The sequence below is a fragment of the Rhipicephalus microplus genome, chromosome 2, assembly GCF_043290135.1.
Source record: "Rhipicephalus microplus isolate Deutch F79 chromosome 2, USDA_Rmic, whole genome shotgun sequence".
In the NCBI taxonomy this organism is placed as follows: domain Eukaryota; kingdom Metazoa; phylum Arthropoda; class Arachnida; order Ixodida; family Ixodidae; genus Rhipicephalus; species Rhipicephalus microplus.
Window position 1 is genome coordinate 140,863,953 of NC_134701.1, and position 23,477 is coordinate 140,887,429.

Below are 23,477 nucleotides of genomic sequence, written 5' to 3' on the forward strand. Positions count from 1 at the left end.
ACAGCATATCACAGCAAAATCACAGCATATCCACAGAGTGAGTGATGAATTGCCGATAAGTGGTGCGAAGCTTCGAAGAGTTTTATCGGCAAATTGTGAATTATCCGCTGACCACGTCCGTCGATTGGTCGGTCGGTCGGTCGGTCGGTCGGTCGGTCGGTCGGTCGGTCGGTCGGTCGGTCGGTAGGGCGTCCATCCGTCTGTCTGTCTCTCTGTCCATCTGTCTGTCCCTCCGTTCATCCATCCATCTGTCGGTGTGCCCATCCGTCTGTCCGCATGTCCGTCTATCTGTATGTCTGTCCATCCATCCGTCCATCCATCCATCTAGTGAACACTCCAAGTACCACCATCTCGAATCTTTCAACATATATTCACCTTAAAGAAGTACGACCATACAGCGGACATTCCGAGGACTAAAACGAGAAGACTAAAACGCAGTGCCCCCCTCCCTATTAATGAACGCTCACAAATCACTCAATACGGTGACCACGAGCGGGGCGAGATTTTGCGCGACATCGCAAAGTGACCATCAATATGAACTATAGTGACTCAGAGGTGAAACATCGCGCATGTTATCCGCACGTTACACTACCTCCAACTATACGGCAATAAATTCGGCGTATATTTCTTGAAGAAAGCGTGTGCCTCTCGCGCGTATCACCTACTTTCTGTTAAGGTATACGTCTGGTTCCCTGCTGAACCGAACTATTATCGTATTTGCTTACGTATTACCAGCAATGACTACATGTTTCCTTGTTTTGGCTAAATGATGGCTTGTGTTGGCAGTTATTCACAGCGGCTTATTTATTTATGTGTGGGGTTTAACCTTTCACAACCACCACATGATTATGAGAGACGCCGTAGTGGAGGGCTCCGGAAATTCCGACCACCCGGGGTTCTTTAACGTGCACCCAAATCTGAGCACACGGGCCTACAACATTTCCGCCTCCATCGGAAATGCAGCCGTCACAGCCGGGATTCAATCCCGCGACCTATGGGTCAGCAGCCGAGTACCTTAGCCACTATACCACCGCGGTGGGGCCATATTAATAGAGGCAAGCCTATAGCTTTCTGTTTATTAATAATAATAATAATAATAATAATAATAATAATAATAATAATAATAATAAGAAGAAGAAGAAGAAGAAGAAGAAGAAGAAGAAGAACAAGAAGAAGAAGCATGTTAATAATAAATGTAGAAGTACAATGTCCCAAACCGCAATACATTTATGAGAGACGCCGTAGTAGAGGGCCCCGGAAATTTCGACCACTAAGGATTCTTTAAAGGACCCCTGACAGCGAAAATTTTCTTTGCGTGTTGTTTTACAGTAAGTTGTAGCTTTGCGTCTGGCAATGCCAAAATTATATAGTAAATGCTCTAACGCATCGTATAAATAATCTTAGCGACGTTAATTTAGAACCTTAGTGCGTCATTTCGAAACGCCCGCCTAAATACAGTAAGAAACTAGCGCCCCACAGCGGAGCAGCTCCTGAGACTGTTTTTCAAATAGGGGGGACCTTTTGCGGCGAATAATGAAACGATGTGGGGGCTTTGAGTGTGTCGCCCTCAGAAAAAAAAAAAGAAAAGCACTTCTAGTGTAAGCAGCCAAAACCACCTTGAGAGCAGCCCGACAACAGAGCGAGTGTCGTGACAAACAATAGTGCGTGCCTCGCAAATGTTGACCCCGCAACGTCACACGGAGAGTCACGGTCTACGTCAAACCACAGAAAATGTCTATTGCACCTGAATACTCGGAAAAGCACGAACCCTTACTTTAAAACCAAATTTAAATATCTTCTAGGCTATGCTAGCCACTAACGGTCAGTCAGGGGTGTCCCCACATGCAGGACTATCCAACAACACAAGCATCTCGAGTTTCCAAATTCGGTGTCGGGGGTCCTTTAATGTGCCCGTAAACCTAAGCGCACTGGCTTCATGCATTTTTTCAGCCATGGAAAAAAAATGGCAGCATGTCCACGGGATGAATGATGGAGAGTGGGGCGAAGCATCAGTCCGTTCCTTCGTTCTTGCTTCCGTCCGTCCATGCGTCCGTCTGTGTGACCGTCCGTGCGTCCACCCGCCCGGTCATGCGTGCGTCTGTTCGTGCCTCCACACGTCCATCCGTGCGTCCGTCCCTGCGTTCGTCCATGCGTCCGCCCCTGCGTCCGTCCATGCATCCATCTGTCCGTGCAGCCATCCATGCGTCCGTCCATGCATCTGTCTGTGTGTACATTCGTTCATCTAGTCAACAGTGGAAGTGAAACAGCATAATGCTTTCACATTAATGCTCAAACGTCATTACAAAGAGCTCTATTAGACTACTGATAAGTTTCGTGAAATGATGAAAAGTGACATGATTTTAAACTAATGTTTTGTATGCTAACCAGGAATGCTATCACCAGATGTACAGAAACATTAGATGTATTACGTTAGGTATGCAAACCAAAAACGTGTTCAAAGTGTAGTGTATATGTTGGATTTTTCCTCTTCAATGTGTTCGGTATCTGTGTATAAGTGATATGTTTATCAAAACAATCTGCATCTTAAACTAAAATGTCGTTCATTATACAACTCTTTCTCCTGCTTCTAATTAATGTATGTTATAATTGCATGGATCCATACTAGCATTCTGCTAAGGATCCAGATGTTGCTAACATGTTTTTCTTGTATGTTGTTTACTCATAATAAAGTTCAAAGTTCAAAGTTCGAAGTTCAAACACTCCGAGTACCACCATCTCGCATCTTTTCATCATATATTCCGCATATAGAAGCATCGCCATTTAGCGGAAATTCCAAGGACTAAACGAGAGGTGGCACACGCACGCTTTCTTCCGGCTTGCGCTTCGTGTCTGCTTCCCACCTTTAACCACCCCGAGTTCATGGTATATACTAGTTCACTGTATTCGTGGCACTGCAGCTCAACGCTCTCTAAACCTTTCTAAAGTCAAGGAGGTTACGCCCAGCGAGTATAACGTAGCAACCATTTCTTGTCAGATAGTGCTCAATGTACATGCCAATGGCTGCTAATGGGGAATGAGAGACAGGAGAGTTCGGCTTTTAGTTAACGCGCACACTGCGAATTTGTTCTTGTTCAATAACGCCCAGGAGAATTCTCCCACCGGTACCACCTTGCAGATCAAAATGTGAGATTGGTTACGCACTACGACTACGACGAGGGACGAACGGGTGCCGCTTTAAGGAGCTTCGCCCCTAAAAGCAGTGCCGTCACGGGTCAGCAGGACGGCCTACGGGTCATCAGTCGACCATGGTAGCCACATAAACCGCCGTGGCGGATAGTCTTCTGTTTCGGCATATTGGTCGAGTCTGTATGATGGTCGTCTGATCTAAGGCTTTCGTCTTATAGATCACACGATCATTAAAAGTATTTATGAGGCGTCTAAGCGAGAGATGCCTAGCCAAACGCGAAAAGCTACCATCATCGTCGACGCGAACACGATGCGACGCAACAATCACCACGCGATGGTGCCATCATGGCATCACAAGACGTGACGTCACACGATGACGTCATAGCAGGACAACGTCACTCGTTTAAAAGGTCTACCGACAATCTTCGATGTACAAAGGGTCACTAGGAAGATACACAATATGCTTTTCGCTTTTTAGTTGCCTTACGCAGATGAATATAGAGCAGCATGATTCATTTTTACGCTGTATTTTAATAACTATTTTCGAAAATCCACACGCTCCGTTCTTCGTGCCAGTTCTACGATGAAAGTCAAGTTGCGCGAGGGCAACCACGATGAACTCCACGATTTCGGGAGCGCAGTTCTGGATGACATTCAAGTAGTTTGCAGTTCTGACATTCACAGTTCTGAAAAACATTCGAGTTCAAGGTGCCCGGCGTGATGTCATTCGAGGCGCTAATTAAATTTGGCGGAACAAAACAGTTGGCATCATCATCATCAATTAAAAGTGACCCGCTTCGTCGGTTTAAAGGTCGCGCGAGATGCCTTCAGCAACCAATGGGAAAGCGCGGCCGCACGCGCGCCAAGCGAAGAAACAAACGCCGGCCCGTCACACGCCCGCCGCAACGCCGCGCAACACGAGCGCTATTTCCAGCTAGCACAAGGTAGTCGCCGGTGATGGGCCTTCATCGTCAGCCCGTCCATTGTCCTTTGTGCGCCAGTAAACACAGCTAGCCGCTCATCAGTCATGTCTCTCAGAATGCGTGTTGTTCGCCGAGACATTTTAAGGGAACCGCAAGCGCACTCCTCCGAATAATGGGCGCGCCGGTATAGATATAAAGCGACGCACTGTCCAGAGCTACAAATATTGCCGCTACGGTAGCACACTACTTGCTTATGTATGCGGCATTAACGTGTACGCCCTTCAACTTGTTGGTACGCAGTTCACAAGTGGTGATGGCTTGACCTACCGTATTGCACGTATATCACACCTGCAGTATTATGGTGGCTGATAGATTGATATGTGGGGTTTAAGTTCTAAAAGTACCATATCGTTATGAGAGAAACCGCAGTAGAGGGTTCCGAAAATTTCGACTACCTCGGAGTTTTTAACGCGCACCAAAATCTGAGCACATGGGCCTACAACATTTTCGCCTCTATCGAAAATGCAGCCGCTGAAGCTGGGATTCGAGCCCGCGACCTGCGGGTCAGCAGCCGAGTACCTTAGCCATGAGACCATCACGGCGGAACAGTGTTATAGTGGTAATCGTTACAGTTGACCAACGCCAGTTAACGAGCGGTTGTACTAGCAACATTTTGAAAAATTCTTAAAACACGGAAGTGTTTTATGCCGGAGTCACCACGACTCCGCTGACTTATTTACGTCACGGATATGGCACTGTGAAATACTTTCTAACAGATTGCAAAACAAAATGGCTCCGCATCTGCACGTTTCGCTGCAAATGTCGTCGAAAGACGACATTATTGCGTTTGGAGAGAGTGAAAAAAAAAAAACGTTTATTTGATCTTCTGGGCGAGAAAATTGGTGAATTATATTCTAAAGGCACTGCGCTAGCGAGTGTCAAACCATGCAGTGAATACCAACGAGCGCATCGAGGCACATTAGACACGAGCGCCATCTGGCAGTTATCTTCAAAAACGAAGGAAGGCATGCGCGCCTGTCTCGGAGGCGATAAGGTGAAGAACGCAAAGTGACGGGCAGGTGTCACCACCGTGTCGTCTTAGCAAAGCATTGGAAACACTTGCCTTTTTCTGCATAGCCTTGTATTATCAGCGCAGCGTGATAAACGCTACGCTCCTTAGAATTGCTTATGTGTGTATTTTCTAGTATAAGGACACACAAAATATTGACGCGTTGTTATGATGCCTCAGATATGCGCAATAATTGCTTTTTAATGGACAATCGCACAAGTACAAAAGCTGAAACATGAGCAATACTTGTGAGCTCTGCAGATGGGGTTGGCCGTTTGGAGTATCGTTACGGCTGACAAACAGACAAATGTACAGACAGATCAAAACTTTTGCGTCGAAGTACCACAGGAAAGACTATCATCTTTTAAAAAACGAAAAGGCAAGCCTTTGCCCCACGAAATCAAACCAGCAACCTCTCAATTCAAAGCGCGCGGTGTTTACCACTACGCTACGGAGCGTACGTTCTTGGTACTGCTGATGACAAGCCATATAAATACACCATACACCATTTGGCGGTCCTCAGAACTTCGTAACTTTAGCACGTTTTCGTTATCAGTGGCCAGATGGCGCGACGGACTCGCGTTGGGCGTGCTCTAAAGGTCGTCGTCTCTACGAAGCACCGCTTCCACGGAGCGTCTCTCCCTGCGCGCGCGCTTATAAGACTCGTAATTTCGGAAAGGACGAAGGTCACTTCGCTCGCTGCAGCGGCCACGCTTACGAAAGAAGTGCGCTGCTCACACACGATAGGAGGAATGCTAACAGCTGTTCGCGCTTGTCTGCTGTACAGTTCTCAACTCGGATGTCTATAACGACGGAGCGTCGTGCGCGGAACATCACGAGTGACACCTGCAGTCACAAATGCACCACATTTAAGCATGCGCGGCACCAGTTATGTGCCTGCCTCGCAATACTGATCCCTGTTTATCGCCGCGAACGCAACAATCGCTTTGGCCATCGAAAGCGCTCTGAGCAATTTCGCGAAGAAAAAAAAAACAAGAAAGAAAGACGATGTAAAACCGTTGTCGCTGTGATACGATATCACGAAGCGAAAATATTTCTTTTTGTTGTTGTTTTATTTTGATTTTGTAGTGTTGAAAGCGCTTCGACGGCCAAAGCAGCCATCGCGGCCGCGAAGATTAAGAAGGATGGAAACTGCAGGGCAGGCACATCATTGGCACCGCGCATGCTCAGATGTGGTGTATTTGCTACTGCAGATGTCTATCGTGCTGTTCCGGGCACGACGCTCCGTCGTTATTGACAGCCGAGTTGAGCACTGTACCTTTGTGCGATCGCTTCGTGGATCTTTCTTTCTGTTTTAACAGCGCGCTTCAAGTGTCAAGCTGCGACAGCTGTTAGTCGGCGCTCGCCGTGTGTATATGCAAGTTGATTTGATTTGTGGGGTTTAACGTCCCAAAACCACCATATGATTATGAGAGACGCCGTAGTGGAGGGCTCCGGTAATTTTGACCACCTGGGGTTCTTTAACGTGCGCCCAAATCTGAGCACACGGGCCTACAACATTTTCGCCTCCATCGGAAATGCAGCCGCCGCAGCCGGGAATCGAACCCGCGACCTGCGGGTCAGCAGCCGAGTACCTTAGCCACTAGACCACCGCGGCGGGGCGTGTGTATATGCAAGTTCCGTGCGTGCTTTCTGTCTGAGATGTGCACTGCAAGTTTCTAGCTGCTTGCCGTAGCTAACGCGACTTTGCAACACGTTGCTGTTCCTGAAGCAATGCACATCATCAACGCTCAGCAACCCTTGGGAATACACGCTTCACTTTCGTGTTACATACGGATTCCGATAAGGGGGATCAGTCAAGTTTTTTTTTTTATTAAATGTTCGCGCGTTCCCTGCCCTCTGTTAGTATTTCGTCATTCGACACAGTTGTGCAGCTCTGATGGTAGTTTCTTCCACTCCTTTATATTTTTTTCCTGTTGCTACATCCCCATCCCGCCATAATCACGGCCAAACGACTCATGGCTAAAGCAAGGCTGTGTTATATATATATATATATATCGCACGGCGACAGAAGAAGGCCAGCGCCGAGGAAGCGGACAATTATACTTTTGTGACCAAAGACTTGCCAAGTGCTTCGGGCGAAATGAAATTGCTTGAAGAATTTACTTTTCCTTCGTCGTTGCACACATCTTCGTGTTAGGAAAAATTTAGAAGGCTTACCCCTGGCAACGCTACAAAGACTCCCCTTCCCATACGTGGTCGAATGGCCCTTACAATGTGATGAAATGATTATATCATTACCCGTTACATCGCGCAGTGTAATCCACACCGCTGTGACAGAGAGACGGGATGGTTACAGCGAAAGCTTCGCACGTACAAGACGTTTTAGTTATAACAAAACAAAATGTGTATATATGGAACAAAAACAACGAACATTCTACGTGAAATTATTTACTCAACACCTTTACATCTCTACAGGCACAAGAATCGCGCGAGAACGCCCCTCGTACGCTGAAAAATTTTTGGCGCTGGCGTTATCCCACACAGCGGCATATACACAGTTGCATTGTTTCCGTGGTCTGAATAACTCGAAAGGCGTTGCAATTTGCCATTCCCAAGGATCACTTGCGTTAGACGGGCTTGTTGATTATTCGGTGGAGTGAAGCGTCACACGTTACACGTCTCAAAAGATTGCGCAGGTCATCAGCCATCAATCAGGGTGCTCTATAGGTTACCGCATATACAATTGAGGCAAGGAGCATGGGCGAGAAATATTTGTATGGTCTAACAAGTGTATATCGGCGTGAAAACCTCAGAGTGTAACTTACTGTGTTCTGAATTACCGCTGACCCTTCAAAAGTAATCTCGCGTGCGTCGGGAAAGTGACCATATATACGAAAGTTCGGGCACTGCCATCGGCAGCTCATCCAGTGGAACTGTACTCTTTCAGCGACTTACCGTGATTAGGCGTTTTGGTGTTACAGCCTGTGGTTTGAACTCGGGACATCGCCACAAAGGGCATCATTGTTTCTTTTCAAGGCAGATGTGTTCGCCAGGACTTACCTGTAAGCGGAGAGCAAAAAGAGAAGAAGAAAACGTTAGTTTGAACAATACCTCAGTTATTTGAACTGTTATTTGAACGTTAGACACGCGAGTATGAAGCGTCAAATAAAAAGTATTAGACGGTTGGGGGGGGGGGGGGGATTAGGGAGTAGCAGCACTGCACATTACACAAACTCAATACAAGCACCCGAACAACTGTCGGTGTACAAAAACGGTCGTAGTTTGAAACCTTTAAAAACATTTATTTCGGTTTATTTGTTCCAAGCCAAGGCAACAAAGGAGCTACGAAATGGTTCTAAAATGTTTGTTTCTTTTATTATTAAAAATTTTAGATTGTACGATATATTTCCAAATACATACAACCACAACCACAAAAGACATAAGTGTATTATGAATTACGGCTACAAAAAATATTAAATGACCTCAGATGACCTTTCGCACGAGTTGGGTGTTTACTTGAAGAAATAAAACTAAAAAAGCATCTCTGCAAGGAGGCGTTACATCATCACGGCACAATGAGACACGCGATGAAGCGAATTTCGGAAAAGGAGAAACCTCAAGGCTAAGAAAAAAAAATTGGATACGAGATATATCATGTATACAAAACATACAGACAATACAAAAAGAGAAAAAAAAAACTCGAACACATTCTCTTAGTCTGTTTTCCGTCTGTTGTGATATACAATCGATAAACTTTTTAAGAAATAAACTCTTGGTTTCTCCGTCTCGTCTTTTCCATGCCATGTAACGAATGCGCGCGGCGTACTTTGCACACTGAAGGGCCATTACCGCGCCCTTAAACCCGATAAATTAAAAAGGAACGAAGGAAAGAGGACATGCACATGTTTTCAATGAGCAACATAAAAAGGAATTTTACCCATAAAGGACAATTCTGAACTAGCCTAATTTGACTCCTTGGCGTCGTGTACTTCAACCATTGGAACTTGCAAGCGAAACGGGGCGTCGTTCTGGGCGAGGGACAATTTCCTCACTTCGCCTCGCATGAGCGCTTCGTGGGCACAAAGTCTTCTCATTTTGCACGGATGCACAGTATGTCGTAGTAGCTCGCTCTTCTGCATTCCATTCGGGGTACGAAAGCCATCTAACGAATGGCGAATTTCGCAGACCGCACTCACTGAATCATTGCGATAACTCGCGCAAGATGCTGTCATGAACACGCAAAAAAAATTCATAATACCCCTCTCTCCTCCTCGCCCCCACAAATACACCAACCCCAACGCCGCGATTTCGCTTCCTTCGTTTGCTAAATGGAACGACTACTGACACTACACGGGTACTAGTCGCGAACTATCCGCTATAACCGAAACTGTCGCCCAAACGCGCTCATTTTCGTTTCCAGTTTGTACAGAACAGCGACAGTTTTTTTTTTCCTTTCCCCTTCCATTGCATCAATTCCGCATTCCGGCCGCGACCTCGCGTAATGGGGGACGGCCACATAAGGCCGTAAGCGAGGGGTTCGCACACCAATGTGCGCGCATCAACCACGCGACCGACCGTCAAAATAGAATGCGCTCCCGGCCCGCCGTATACAAACCTTACAATGGCTCGTAAACGGCTGAAGTATGGCACGAAGACATTTTCTGGCCCGCGCATCTGCCTTCGCGACGCTGGAGGCCGACGTTAAGTTTTATGGGCAGCCGTCGCCATCACGGTTGTATGGAAGGCCTCGTATACCATGAAGTCGCCCTCGGGCGGACGCAAGTGAGCCGGCAGCGCTTATTCCGACAATATAGCATCTTTTATGTGTTATCGCACGGCACAGGCTCACCATCACCGGAATTCCTTCTATTTTCGCTACTTCCGGCTGAAATTTTTGGGTGAACGAGTACATGCCAAGGTCTTTTCTCTTCCGTACATGCTGCAGCATACGAATGATGCAAGACGCGCTGTGTGTCACCAGCGTCTCTAAACAAAAGCAACGAAAGAAATGACGTCGAACTACCCGAATGCTACTGTGGTAGCAAAGAAGTGTTTCGTGCATTAAGGCAGAGACACAATATTACAAAATGGGAGAGTTGGGTTTTTAGTCCTGAAATGAAAGCACAACAGACAAAAAAGTATAGGGCACAACAGAGCACAGATGACTGACTTGCCCCAGGAACTTTCCACAATTCTTCGAAATGAACCATTTGATACGACCGCTTTTGGCACCGTCTCATCTCTCTCGTTCTTGCTTCTCTTGCGTCATGCTTATTTTTAAGATACATGGTCTTCTTACGTTGTTATAAAAGCTAGAGTAATAAGTGCAGCTAAAGTTAATTATTTTTAGTCTTGTTCAACAGGTTGTACGTTCGACTTCACATCACCATTTTTTTTTCAACGTTTCAGCTCAGAATGATTGATTGATATGTGGGGTTTAACGTCCCAAATATGATTATGAGAGACACCGTATAGTGAAGGACTCCAGAAACTTCGACCACCCGGGTTTCTTTAACGTGCACCCAGATCTGCGCACATGGACCTACAACAATTCCCCCTCCATCGGAAATGCAGCCGCCGCAGCCGGGATTCGATCCCGTGACCTGCGGATAAGCAGCCGAGTACCTTAGCCACTAGACCACCGCGGCGGCGTGTTTCAGCTCGGAAAATGCTTTTTTTTTAAAGCTGAGCAAGAACTCATCGCGAAACTATCGGGAAAGCTTCGTTTACGCTACAACTGTGAGATGCTTCGCATAAAAGACAACGTGGTCCTAATTATCTCGGCAGAAGGATACGTGACACACGGCAGAAGTAAAGAGAGAGAGCGAAAGCGATAACCAGGGGAAACCAGGGAGCACGAGGTTAACCTGACCCACGTGAGGTTTGCTACCCTGCGCAGAGGGAAATGATTAAGGGGCGAAAAATAGACGGGGCTGGGGGGGGGGGGGACAGAATTGCTTCTGTGGGTATGAGAAGTATGATAAACGCTTTGAGCGCCACGGTCCCTCCAAAAGGAAAAGTTGTAACATGTTTCATCGAAATGAGGATTCTTGAAGGAAACACCCGTCTATCTCTCCTCTTGATGACGAAGATGACCCCCAGCTCAGCTTAATTATTCACATACTTTCTCAGGGCGCGAAAGCGTCGCAGAGGAAAGCGGGAACTGCCGGTCAGCGGAGCCTCTTCGTAAGCGGTGGCATCAGAGAGGGCGGCAGGTTCGATCCACTCGTTACCTGTCCTCGTGATGAAAAACTTGAACAACGCATCAAGCTGAGATGGCGAAAAACAAGAGAAAAAAGAGAGAAAATTATAATGCGGAAAGGCAGGGAGGTTAACCAGAAAACATATCCGGTTTGCTACCCTGCACTGGGGAAAGGGTAAAGGGAAAGGGAGGAAGAGAAGCACAAACACACAAACGAAAAACAAACGTTGTGTGGATTCTATTTAAGCGATGACACGTACGATTGACGTATTAACAATTCATATCTTAGAAAACGGAAAAGTAATGAATTTTATAGATTGGACTAAGGGGGTGATCTTTACAGCGGCATTTTTTCGATCTAGCAAGTCGAAGCTTTAATTCATGAATGGCACGGTGCACGTTTGAGCAACGTGACATGTTAGACAATAAAACGGGTGGTTCGCACTTATGTCTTGGCTCCGCGGTGCCTGCTATAATTTTCACCGTGTGAGGTCCCACACCACAACGCGTATTTCGCCATCAAAACATTTACAACGTTGTTTACGTCACTGAGGTATACCGATAGGTATTACTACTTTGAGTGCTGATATATGTGGTATGCCACGAGAAGCCGCATCCTCACTTCCCGGATGCAGACGTACAAGCCAACGTGAGCAGTGCGGCTTAGTATGAGGAATTACAGAGTGCCAACCTACAGGCTTCTATATGCTTATACGAGTCCACCTTCGGTCAGTTAAATCAACAATTAGTAGCAGAGCACAGACGCAATTGAGCGAATTGAGAGAAATGAAAAGAAAGAAAGAAAGAAAGAAAGAAAGAAAGAAAGAGAGGAAGAAAGAAAGAAAGAAAGAAAGGAAGAAAGAAAGAAAGAAAGAAAGAAAGAAAGAAAGAAAGAAAGAAAGAAAGAAAGAAAGAAAGAAAGAAAGAAAGAAAGAAAGAAAGAAAGAAAGAAAGAAAGAAAGAAAGAAAGAAGCAGCGACACACAAAAAGCAGAATCGCAGAGGTTCCAGGTTGTGCGTATGTTCTCTGTGATTGATTTGATTTGATTTGTGGGGTTTAACTTCCCAAAACCACCATATGATTATGAGAGACGCCGTAGTGGAGGGCTCCGGAAATTTCGACCACCTGGGGTTCTTTAACGTGCACCCAAATCTGAGTACACGGGGGGCCTACAACATTTCCGCCTCCATCGGAAATGCAGCCGCCACAGCCGGGAATCTAACCCACGACCTGCGGGTCAGCAGCCGAGTGTTCTCTGTGGCTTCATCGTCACTGCACGGAGGCAAGCTTCGGAAAACGATGTGCCATAGCCACATTCGGCACTTTCTTTTTATTTTGTCGCAAGCCGAGCGCTTTCTTTTCTGTGACCCTTCTCAAAATAGGACTAAATCACCAGTCATTACTTTCTATGCTGTCGCTGGTTCACGTCAAGCCCAAACTCCATACGCGCGAAAATGCACGCGACAGCGACGAGCGACGCTATGAGCGACGAAACAGGGCGTTCGCGCGACGTGTCGCGTGCTCGTTTTCGCGCGATCGCTCGGTTCTCCAGATTTGGAAACCGTCGCTCATCGCCCGGAAGTGCTGGGCTCAAGCAGCCAATAGCGAAAAACCGGAAAAGACGAAGACTACATAGGTGCACGTGACCCTGCCCGAGTCACGTATGCGCAACAAGAAATAACGCAATGTTTATTACGCATGCGCATATAAAGATGCTGCAAGGCAATAATAAACACTTTCCGTTCCATTACACAACAATATATTTTATTTTTAAATTGGAAACCGCTCGCTACGCGGCTTTCTTGGTGCGAGTTGACGGCCTCATGCCAGCAACAGTGGAATTCGCTCGCCGAAGCCGTCGCGTGAATGGAGTTTGCCTGCGCGAGCGACTGATCGCGCGACGCCGATCTACGTCGCGTCGCTCGTCGCTGTCGCGTGCATTTTCGCGCTTATGGAGTTTGGGCTTCATTCTGAAGACGATACATAGCACCACCTCTTGGAAATCGGGTTTCGGAAATATCAGAATCAGTTGTTCTTTTTTTTTTTTTTTTTTGGCGCTTCTACTCTGGGTTACAGTCACAGGGCTGTTTTCTACGCCATATAAGAACTCAGGAGTCAGTCTAAAAGAATATCTAGCTGAATGTTTCACCCCTTTAATATTTATATCACAAATATTTCGCACTTAAGTTCGCTATATTTGATAATTCTAACTTGTACGTGTAGAAGAAGGGGACCTTAAAACTTCGCCTTTTAAGAGTTGAACGCGATGGCGATCATCTGTTCTTAGTACGCACTTCAAACACATAGTGTATAAAATGTTTCGGAACTTGCTATGCACCAACTACGTGCCTTTTGTAGTGGGTTACCGGTTTTAAATAACGAAGTCCTTATTGTAGTCACACGTTCTGATGCCTGATTGAAATGGACGCCCTGTATCACGCATTATTACTAAAATCCTTCATGTTGTATAGTGAAGCTTGTTTAGAAGACGTATGTGTTTGTAAATCCTGTGCCACATTCGCTGCCTTTCCACCTAAAGGAAGTTATTTTCAACGTCTTCACAAGGACGGTAGAACACTCGTTTGCCACACAAACGACCCCGCCTCGGTCGGACCCAAACGACTCGGGTTCGATCCCCACAGTGACCCAGAAGTTTTTATTTATTTTATTTGCATCGTTTTCGATTTTTCTGTCACACACAAGATGATGATTTTTCGCTCACAATCAACGACGCCGACACCGACGCCGTATTTTCTCAAAATTGAGTTCTTTAACGCTCTAGCGTTAACACCTCTCGTGGCGCATTTGCTATTTCTCCGCAGCCTCCTTGCTGGCGGCCAGCCAACACTTGTCTAAGAGGGGTTGAGCATGTACAGAGATGCACGATGGCACCACCACCTTGACACCAAAAGAGAAAACAAAGGTGCAGCGGTATAACGAAGAAGTTGGTGCAGACTGTTAATGCAGAGCATTAACATTCTGCGGCAAGTGCACCAACGTCGTGGTAGGTGCTTATGTAACCGAGGGTCTGCCCGTAAAACCGGAGCCAGCTAAAGTCTCGGGGAGATGTCGAGGAAAGGAGCCCGGAGATGTTAAAAGTAATTTTCATTTACATTATTTACAGGTAGCGTGTTACTACGATATGAAGCTAGCATCATGGAAGCTCTCAATGTAAGCTTGATGGGAGCTCGTCAAGAGCGTCTCTGCGCTGGTGTTTTATACTCTCGTCTTCACAGGATTCCCTACAGGGAAAAACAACGGTGGCCATGACAGTTCAATGAACATGCCATCTCACCTCCGCCCCCGAATGAAGAAGGTGAAGCACCACTCCCTTCCCAACCCCTTTCAACTCTCGCACTGACATCTTTCGGTGGTCATTTTTTCCGGATGCTATAGAACAATGGAATCATTTGCCCCATCATGTTGTCAATAGTACCGATATGCAATCTTTTGACAGAAAAATCGATGCTCATTTTGTTCATGGCTGAATTGAACTACTGCCAATTTTAGTTTCTTGTGTGCATTGATATTTGAGTGCCAGTTGTTTTGGTTTTCTGTTTGTACGTACTATTGTACTCCCTCCCTGTTATGACCCTCAAGCGAGGGTTGACAGTATTATTAAATAAAAAATAAAAAAAACCACGAAAGAGGGAAGAGACACGCCTAGTTCGTCCCATGGAGACAGAGAAAACACTACACGACATAGTACAGCGCCAAGACGTTGGGTCACGCGTGCAGATCAACTGTGTGGCCCGTTGCAGTGATGAGTTTGCGGCGCCGCGCAGGGGAAGGTTTCTGGAAAACGGTCGCCATAAAGGCACCACGGCGTGCGTGAGAAACGCACCCGAGCACGGATCCCAGACGCGTGGCTTATTTTCCGGTGCAACGCAGAGATGGCCACCCTTTTTGAGTCGTTTTGAGTGCAGCCCTTCTTGGGCCATCAGTTGGTCGGGCATGTTCAAAGGGTTTTACAAGTGGAGACGACTGTGCTGCAAGATTCGAAGTACTGCTGCCGTGTTGTCGCCGCTTTTGGCGCATCGCTAAGAGCGGTGACTTGGAACAAATCGGGGAGGCTCAGCCACAACGTCGCATGCACCCAAGCGTGGCCAAGCCAGGCAAGCCGATCATAACAGTTGGTATCTCGTTATGCCCATCTTCGACGACAAAGAAAATGGGGAGGGACATGTTCGATGGGGTCGTGTCTTATGGTGGGATGCTGCGGCACTCTAAACAACAGCCGTGTGCTATTTGTAACGATGAAGATTTTGCATATAAAAAAAGAAACGAATGGAGAATGAGAGGAAGACGTAGTTCCTCGCATGAGTGCTCGAGAACAAAACTGAACAGAATAGAAAAGCTTTAATGAAATATGAGGCATTCTAAGATGTCCAGGAGAGCCTTATAGTTGAGAGGCCTTAGCCACCCGTCCAACCATGGTAGATCAGCGCATGCTGCCGGCCAGGCCGGTCGGGGCTCCCAACAGGTTTCTTTGGTGGTAAACACAGCATGTTACTTCAGAAGGGTATGATAGCTTGGCAGAAAAAGAACAAAGTGCGTTGCAAATACACTACATGCAGTCAGCCGCTTGAATGCCGATGAATATTCGATGGGTAAGACGTTTTATGCACACAACGACAAACAGGAAAGGAACGAAATGATGCAAGCAGTAAGGGAATCCGGTCTGCTACCCTGTGCTGCGGGGGAAAAATTAAGGGATGAAACGAAAGAAAAACTAGGAAGGATGTGCTTTGTCTTTTCCCGTTTACCTCGTTCTGCCGTCGACAACCCCAGCAACAACAATAATAAAAACAACAACAAATAAGACAACAGCCGCCGAGGTTCCATACACAAACACACCGCGACTGCGCAATGCAGCGGCTTTCTTAGAAACGTCGTCTGAAATCGACTTATCGCGCGCTGTCACAAGACGTAGCCGCTAATTTACGCCACTTCCCTGCTTTTGTTTCGCCACTACTCAGAACGTGGGGAGCAAACATTACCAAGGAGCGCCAACGCACGACAAAACAATGGCTGTCCTGATGAGATCAGGCGCCGCATTCGAACCCAAACACGAAGTGCAACGCAGATTACGTCACGTCGGGCCTTGTTTTTTTACTTTTTTTTCAGTACAGAGTATCCAACCGGTCACAACGTGTATCGGTCAATGTCAGAAGTTTGTTTTTGTGTTTCGTCACCATGTCGCGCTGTGAGTGTCCGCCCCGACTCGCTTGGCTTCCGCCTTTTCCGTCAGCTCGCCGACCGAGACAACAGGAGAGGAGGAGGAGGAAGACGGGGAATGTTACGTGCGCGAAAAGGAACTTCCTCGCTCGGAGCGTCCCCGGTATCTAGCGCCGGGTGCGCGACGATGAATGGAAGCTTAGCGGCGCTTGCGTCACCGGCGCTGCTCGAAATAGGCGCGCTCGGTGGAAGCGACCCGCGCTTTCTCGTAATACACCGCCGCCGCGGTCGACCACGGCTTTTCCTGCTTCCAGGCCAAAAAGCTTCGATACACCCCATCTTCTCGCCTTCTCTTCTTCCTTCGGTAAATATAGAAGAAAGGGAGAGACAAAAGTACACACACTGCACGCCACCATTGTAGACGATATGTGTTGTTCAGTGTTGCGCAAGGCCCGTTCTGGCCCGACCATGACAGTGTGTAATGGGGAACATGAGTTATCTCTTACGTACCATCTTTATACTCCCCTTTCCCATTACCCCAACATAGGGTAGCTAACGGGGCATGTGCCTGATTAACGTGCCTGCCTTCTCTCTAGTTCTTCCTTCCTTCCTTCCTTCCTTCCTTCCTTCCTTCCTTCCTTCCTTCCTTGCTTCCTTCTTTCCTTCCTTCCTTCCTTCCAATACTTTATGTGCCTGTAATGTTTACTGTACTGTTCTAGATAAACTGTTACTTTCTTAACTTAAATCTGTTGTATTGTAAGCAATGTGCACCTTTATTATGTTTAGGCCCCACTTTATAAAAACACCCGCGCAAATTTACAGTAATAATAAATATAAACTCAAGGTCTCCTTCATGCGTTATGTTAAGACGACTCGAAGGCAAAATCCATCTTCTTCGTTTCTTCAAACAAATGAACTCATCCTGCCCCGCCACCGTTCGCAAGCTTATGTGGTTTTGCACTGCCTCAAATATCGGAGGTCCGTGGCCCGTGATCGGTGGACCACTTTGAACCAAGCAACGGTGTCGTGCGATGACGTCATTGTTTGACGTTCCGTTACGTGACGTCACTACGAAGTCATAATGACGGCCACAAAATTTGGCGATATGTGTCGTCATCATCAGATATTGTATTTTAGCAATACTCGTCCCTTGCGCGAAGGGTCGAATTTCGCGTTTGATGCGAGCTTTGAAAGCTTTCGCCTTAGTGGATGAAGAATCCTATTAATTGCTTCAACTAATGTTGGAAGAGGTGCATTAACGCTTGTTTACTGGCCTAAAAGTTAATCGCTAAATAAAGAAGTGCGGAAAGTACGTAATATAGTTATGGCGATCGCTAAGGTGGAGTGTACCCCCGGGTCCAAAAGGTCTCTAGGACACGGGGATGCGCAGAAAATGTTAATCTGTGAACGGATGTTCCCTCTAATGCAACGAATAGCTCCTGAACACAATTATAACAGGCTGAAAAAAATTCTGACGCAGGCCACGATCTCGGGCTAACTGAGGATTAAGCGTTCTCGCAAATATCGCTCCTAAACACTGTTGTCATGCGCGGTACCTACGAGAGCCAGGGTGCATTGTTACAACCAAATGCTGACCGTCCATAGGACCCGGGACATCGCCCAGAGACTTCATCTCCCGGCACCACCTCACTCCGATCCCGTCTAGTCTCTGCCACATTTAGACCGAAATAAAGTTCTCACTCACTCGTTCTCTGCAATATTCACCCTGTAATGCCAAGACCCAGTTTCACATGAGGAGAACTTTTGACCTTCATGAAACATAATATTGATAATCACTTTTCCTTTTTTTTTGCTTTTTGAACGGTACAACCTCCGCAGAAGCTGCGGTAACCCTCACTTCTCTTTGTGTGGCGGCAGAGAGAGAAGCAACTTTATTAAAACAGTTCGCAAAAAACCCGCCGCAAAGTAATGCGGTAGTACACAAATCAGGCGCGCGAGGGTGCGCCTGTCGCATAGGTAACTGTATGCGCCGTTTTCCAATATAGTCCCTGTCCTCTCGACCATGAGCTTATTGACAATCAGCCTCTTTTTTTTTTTCTTTTTATAAGGTCATGTGATCTTTTTCAGATGCCTCTTGTCATCTGAAGCTGCCACATTTCGCGGCGGCCTTTCAGTGTTGAATTTCGTTGCTTCGTGCATGACCTACATTATGACCTGCAGCAACACAAGCGTTGCGCTGCAAAGTACACGGGTGAGGCTCCTATTGCCGGCGCTCAGGAAATAAAAAAAAAAATTAGGAGGAGGCGTTGTGCCACGGGAAAGAAAGAAAAAAAAAGAAAGAAAGGAAGCAAGTAAGAAGAAAAGAAAGAAAGAAAGAGTAGAAAGAGAGGAAGGAAGAAGGGATGAATGAAAGATTAAGAAACGAAGAAACGAAGGAAAAAAGAATGAAGGAAAGAAAGAAAAACAAAAAGAGTAACAAAAAAACAAGAAAAAAGAAGAAAGAAAAAAAGACGAAAGAAAGAGAGCAAGAAAGAATGGAAGAAAGAAAGAAAGAAAGAAAGAAAGAAAGAAAGGGGGTAAGAAAGGAAGAAAGAAAAAATAAAGGAGAGTAAGACATGAAGGAAGAAAGGAAGAAAAAAAAGGAATGAAAGAGAGTAAAAAAGAAATAAAGAAAGATAGAAAGGAAGGAAGAAAGAAAGAAAGGCATCATCTGCTTGAAGACCATATTATTGATGAAATGGAATGAAAAAAACAACTTTATTTTTGTCCTGCAGGACGCGATTACCGCGTAGCGGGCATCTCCCACGCATCTATTAACCCCCGAGAAGTGGGAGTGGCGCAGCCTGGTGGGATGCTTGAATTACGTCCCGGCACGGACTCTACGAATCCTTCTGTGGCACGCGTTTACATAACAAGCGCTCGCTTCGAACGCCATTGCGCTGCCAGCGTTCACTTTTTGCTTTTCTCACGCCTAAAATAAATGAAAAAAAAAAGCAGCATCGATGAGGTTCCTGGTAAAACAATGCAAAAACAGACATTCTTTTTTTCTGTAGAATCGCCAACGGTGCTTGCACACCAGCGTACACGCTTTGATGAGCTTTGCTATGGTGTCACGCTGCTCACTTCAAAGATGGGTGCGATTCTCGGCCACGGTAGCCGCACTCCGACAGTCGTGAACCGCAAGACAATGCATGTGCAGCCGGTTAAAAATGCGAGGTGACCACAATTACTCTGCAACATGCCTCGCGATTATGTCGCGGTTCTAAAACTTATACGACAGCGTACTTGCATTTAGGTTGCGTTGTTCACGGGCAATTCCATTAAAAAGATGCGATTGTTTCGCCTCCAGAATCGGTATCTGTATCGAACACATCGAAGTAACTTTCGGCAGCGTTTTTTTTTGTGTGTGTGGTTGCGTGCTTAAGAGGGTATCGAGTGTCGCAAAAGATCTCGAATGCACTCGCCCGAGAATACCACCGAGGCTGTTCAGTTAAATTTCCTTGTGTAGTTGCTCATATTTCATCACGTTATTTAGCTTGATATTTTGGGGAATAATTTCGGCGCTCCATTTCACTGGAAAAACACGCTGAAAGTTAGTTGCAGAAACTGCTACTGATTTGAGATAGTGTCTACGTGCAACATCCTATCAAGTGTTGATAATTGATTTGATTGATTGATATGTGGGGTTTAACGTCTCAAAACCACCATATCATTATGAGAGACGCCATAGTGGAAGGCTCCGGCAATATCGACCACCTGGGGTTTTTTAACGTGTGCCCACATCTGAGCACACAGGCCTACAGCATTTCCGCCTCCATCGGAAATGCAGCCGCCGCAGCCGGGCTTCGAACTCTCGACCTGCGGGTCAGTATTCAAGTAGCCGAGCATGGCACGAGTGTCCCGAGTGTTTCTTCCATCAAGAATTTGATGTTTTAGCAGTAACATGGCGGATTGAGTGAACAGCCCTGGTCGGAAACCTATCATGTAGTGCGGAAGGCAGTCGTTATCTTCAAAGTATCAACCAACCCTACTGAGGACGACGTGCTCAGCCGCCTTGTCCACGCTCGAGGTGAGAGATATGGGGCGTAGGTGATCTAGGCTCGGCGCCTTGCCCGATTTCGGAATGAGGGTTGTGTGAGCGACTTTCCAAGCATCGGCAGCACGCCCTTTTTCCATATTTCATTGATGTTGTCGGTGAGGTAAGTGACGGAAGGATCATCCAGGTTGAGTATAGGAACTTGTTGGTGATGCCATCGGGGCCAGGGGTGGAGTGGCCATTGAGCTTGTGGAGAGCTCAGCACACCTCTTCGGTAGAATAGTCGGCGTCTAAATTTGTGTTGGCGCTACCACAATAACCAGGGTGACGGGTCACCCGGCCCGTGTGACCCCTCCAATCATCCTAGTTAAAAACTACGTTCACTGCTTATTATTAGCCTAAATCAAATACAACCCTCCATGTGCAAGAAATGGAGGAGGGGATTACGTAATACATTGACTTGGTCTGAAAGAACGAAAGAAGAAAGTAGGTGAGGGATGCACACGCCAAGTTCCAATTTTTCCGGTCGCAGGGGACTCCCATTTTGCTCTCCTATTTTTGTTTGCCACCGTTCTTTTGATCCAGATCGCAGAAAATCTCTGAACTACTGTGTCTTTACGCGACAGCACCTATGTCGCTTCAGGGCGATGCCACATGGCGCGAAAAGCGGAAGGGAATGTTTGTTTAGGGAACGAGAGAGCTATAGACCCGGAGGCCGTCACCGTCCTCGCCTGTCTCCAGTGCTGCCCGCGTCTGTTTCGACTTCACAACAGCGTTAAGTTGTATATGCACGGGTTAGAACATAGACCATTCGTTTGATCCTGTCCATTAGCAAATGCACAGTACATGTAACTCTAGAGCTTATGTCACGGTACACTTAAATACACGAGCAAGCTGACATGCCGGCGAAGACGACCGGTTTTGCGCGAGTCAACGTTGAGGCTCCGGCATCAATTCGCTTATCTGCACTTTGACATGAAATAACACACGCTTCCTTGCGCCCAGAAATCGAGCGCGCTATCACATCTACAGTAGGTAGGCATCCTAGCACCTACCTACTGTGGGTGTGATATCACACTTATTTCTCGGCACCAACAACCTGTGTAAACAGAAAGTAGACGACAAAAGAAGTCGGGATAATGTGAGGTGGTGGTGATGTTGCCACCGGTGGGGCCAGCCTGACAGACATGGCCGGCAACTGCTCCACCTGAGAGACTCCTCATAGTTTAGTTCACCCATACATCGCTAAAGAGAAATAATCGTTCTCTTCTCTTTCCCCTCTCTCTCATCTTTATGCCCCCTTCCCATTCCCCCAGCGTAGGGTAGCAAACCGGGCATGTGCCTGGTTAACCTCCCTTCCTTCTCTCTTGTTTGTTGTTCACCCCCCCCCCCCCACCTACATCGCTAAATTCTGTCTATCGTATAAAAAATAGGAGTATATGTTAGTCACTTGATTTCGCATCGACCGCACACCTGCCGGAAACGCAACGTCTAAGCAGAGGGGAAGCACTCTTTTTTCTGTCCTTTAATGTCTCTGTTTCGTTGTGCGTGAGTGCGCGGTACCTCTGGGAAAGACATAGCTAAACATCTTCAGTGAAATTGCGCGAATCACGCAAACGGACGTACACCAGCCACGAGTGGTGCAGGCCAACGCTCCCACGGTTACAGGCCTGCAGAGAAAGCCGAGGAAGTGGACGGGGGAGCGACTGCCGGCCTATTCCGGGTCGGCAGAGTACAGCAGTCGTGAGCGAATGCTGAGAGTTTGGTCCTCACCAGCAGGTTAAAAAAAAACTTAACCGATTTTACTGTATCTCATAATTACTACACGTTTCATGAAAACTGTATACGCCCCCCTTGGTTTGCTCGGCGTCATTACTACTATCAGCTTCGTATGGTCACGAACGACCAAGAGAGACGAAGTTGAAAGCGTGCGCTTGTTTAGTTCCATCTCTGTTAAGCTGTTTCGCCAATCTAGATAGCGCTGGGCGTTAGGCTATATCGAATAAAAATGCTACTGATGCCGAGAGATGGCCATGGTAGTTTCCTGCTCCCCGTGGGTTGCTATTGTTATGCCAGCGAGTCCTCGTCAAACGACCGTGCCTCTGAAAAAGGCAATCTGGGTCAAGGCCGGCCCGCCGTCTGCCCGACGCGAACATCTCAACGGCGTGAACACGTGCGGCGCCTCTCTCGCCCACGTGCATTGAGTCATCGGCGCACGTGACAGCGAGCCGGCGTTCTCGTGCCTGGTGGTCTGACGCATGGCGCGGCGACCCCCATTGGCGGAATCTGCCCGGACGACCGGCGGCGCTTCTGATTGGACATTTTGGGTGGACCCGGTGTAAATAAAAGAAGCCCTGCGGCGCGTCGCGATCGGCGGTCCTATGTGAGAGGCGTCCCCGTGTCGGAGTGCCGACATGTGTGTGAGTCAGCGGTCTTAGGCGAAAGACTGACCTATGTGTTAGAGAGAAGAGCTCGGCTCTTCGAGTCTCTGTCGGCCCCAGTGCCGAAATTGTAACGCCTCTGTAAATATGCTGTACATAAACCTTGTTTAACTCACCGTCGTCTCGTCCGCTCGTCTTATCAGCTCTGCGCAGAAGCAGTCGCGAGCTGATAAACATACGCTACCAAACGGCTGGTGACCTTCCCGGCGGAGTTGAAAGCAGTGGCGCCTCCGGGGCCGTGTTGGCGTCGCCGTCTTTCGCAACAGTGGTGGCTTCGGCGGGATCGGTCCGTCCTTCGCAACAGTGGTTGGCAGCTGCGGGATCGGCCGGCGTCAGCGACATCGATGCGGTGAGTGCCTGATGTTTTCCCCTCAGTTCACCAGACTACTCTAGCTCAGGTTGTAGTAGTTTAGAGAAGGGCTGTGTGAAGCATTGAAGTGAGCTTTGATAGTTTCAAGCCAAGTCGAAGCGCTTTGAAACCAAAGTTAATGCGGAGGGGGTAAACACGGGAGTGTGAAAAATTGCTTGCGCGTCTTGCTAGTAGGCTTATAGTGGG

The 23,477-nt window shown here is 47.2% G+C and overlaps 1 protein-coding gene across 13 annotated transcripts in view; it reads right to left on the reverse strand.

The window, feature by feature from the left end:
* Positions 1–23,477, reverse strand: part of LOC119170694 (uncharacterized) — a 615,982-nt gene that overhangs the window by 374,158 nt on the left and 218,347 nt on the right. The window contains exon 1 of one of the 13 annotated variants that reach the window (XM_075886860.1): positions 8,059–8,167. The exons of the other annotated variants lie outside the window; for them this stretch is intronic. The gene's annotated coding sequence lies outside the window, so the exon portion shown is untranslated. Of the gene's footprint in view, positions 1–8,058; positions 8,168–23,477 lie in introns of those variants that run through there. 13 annotated transcript variants of the gene reach the window in all.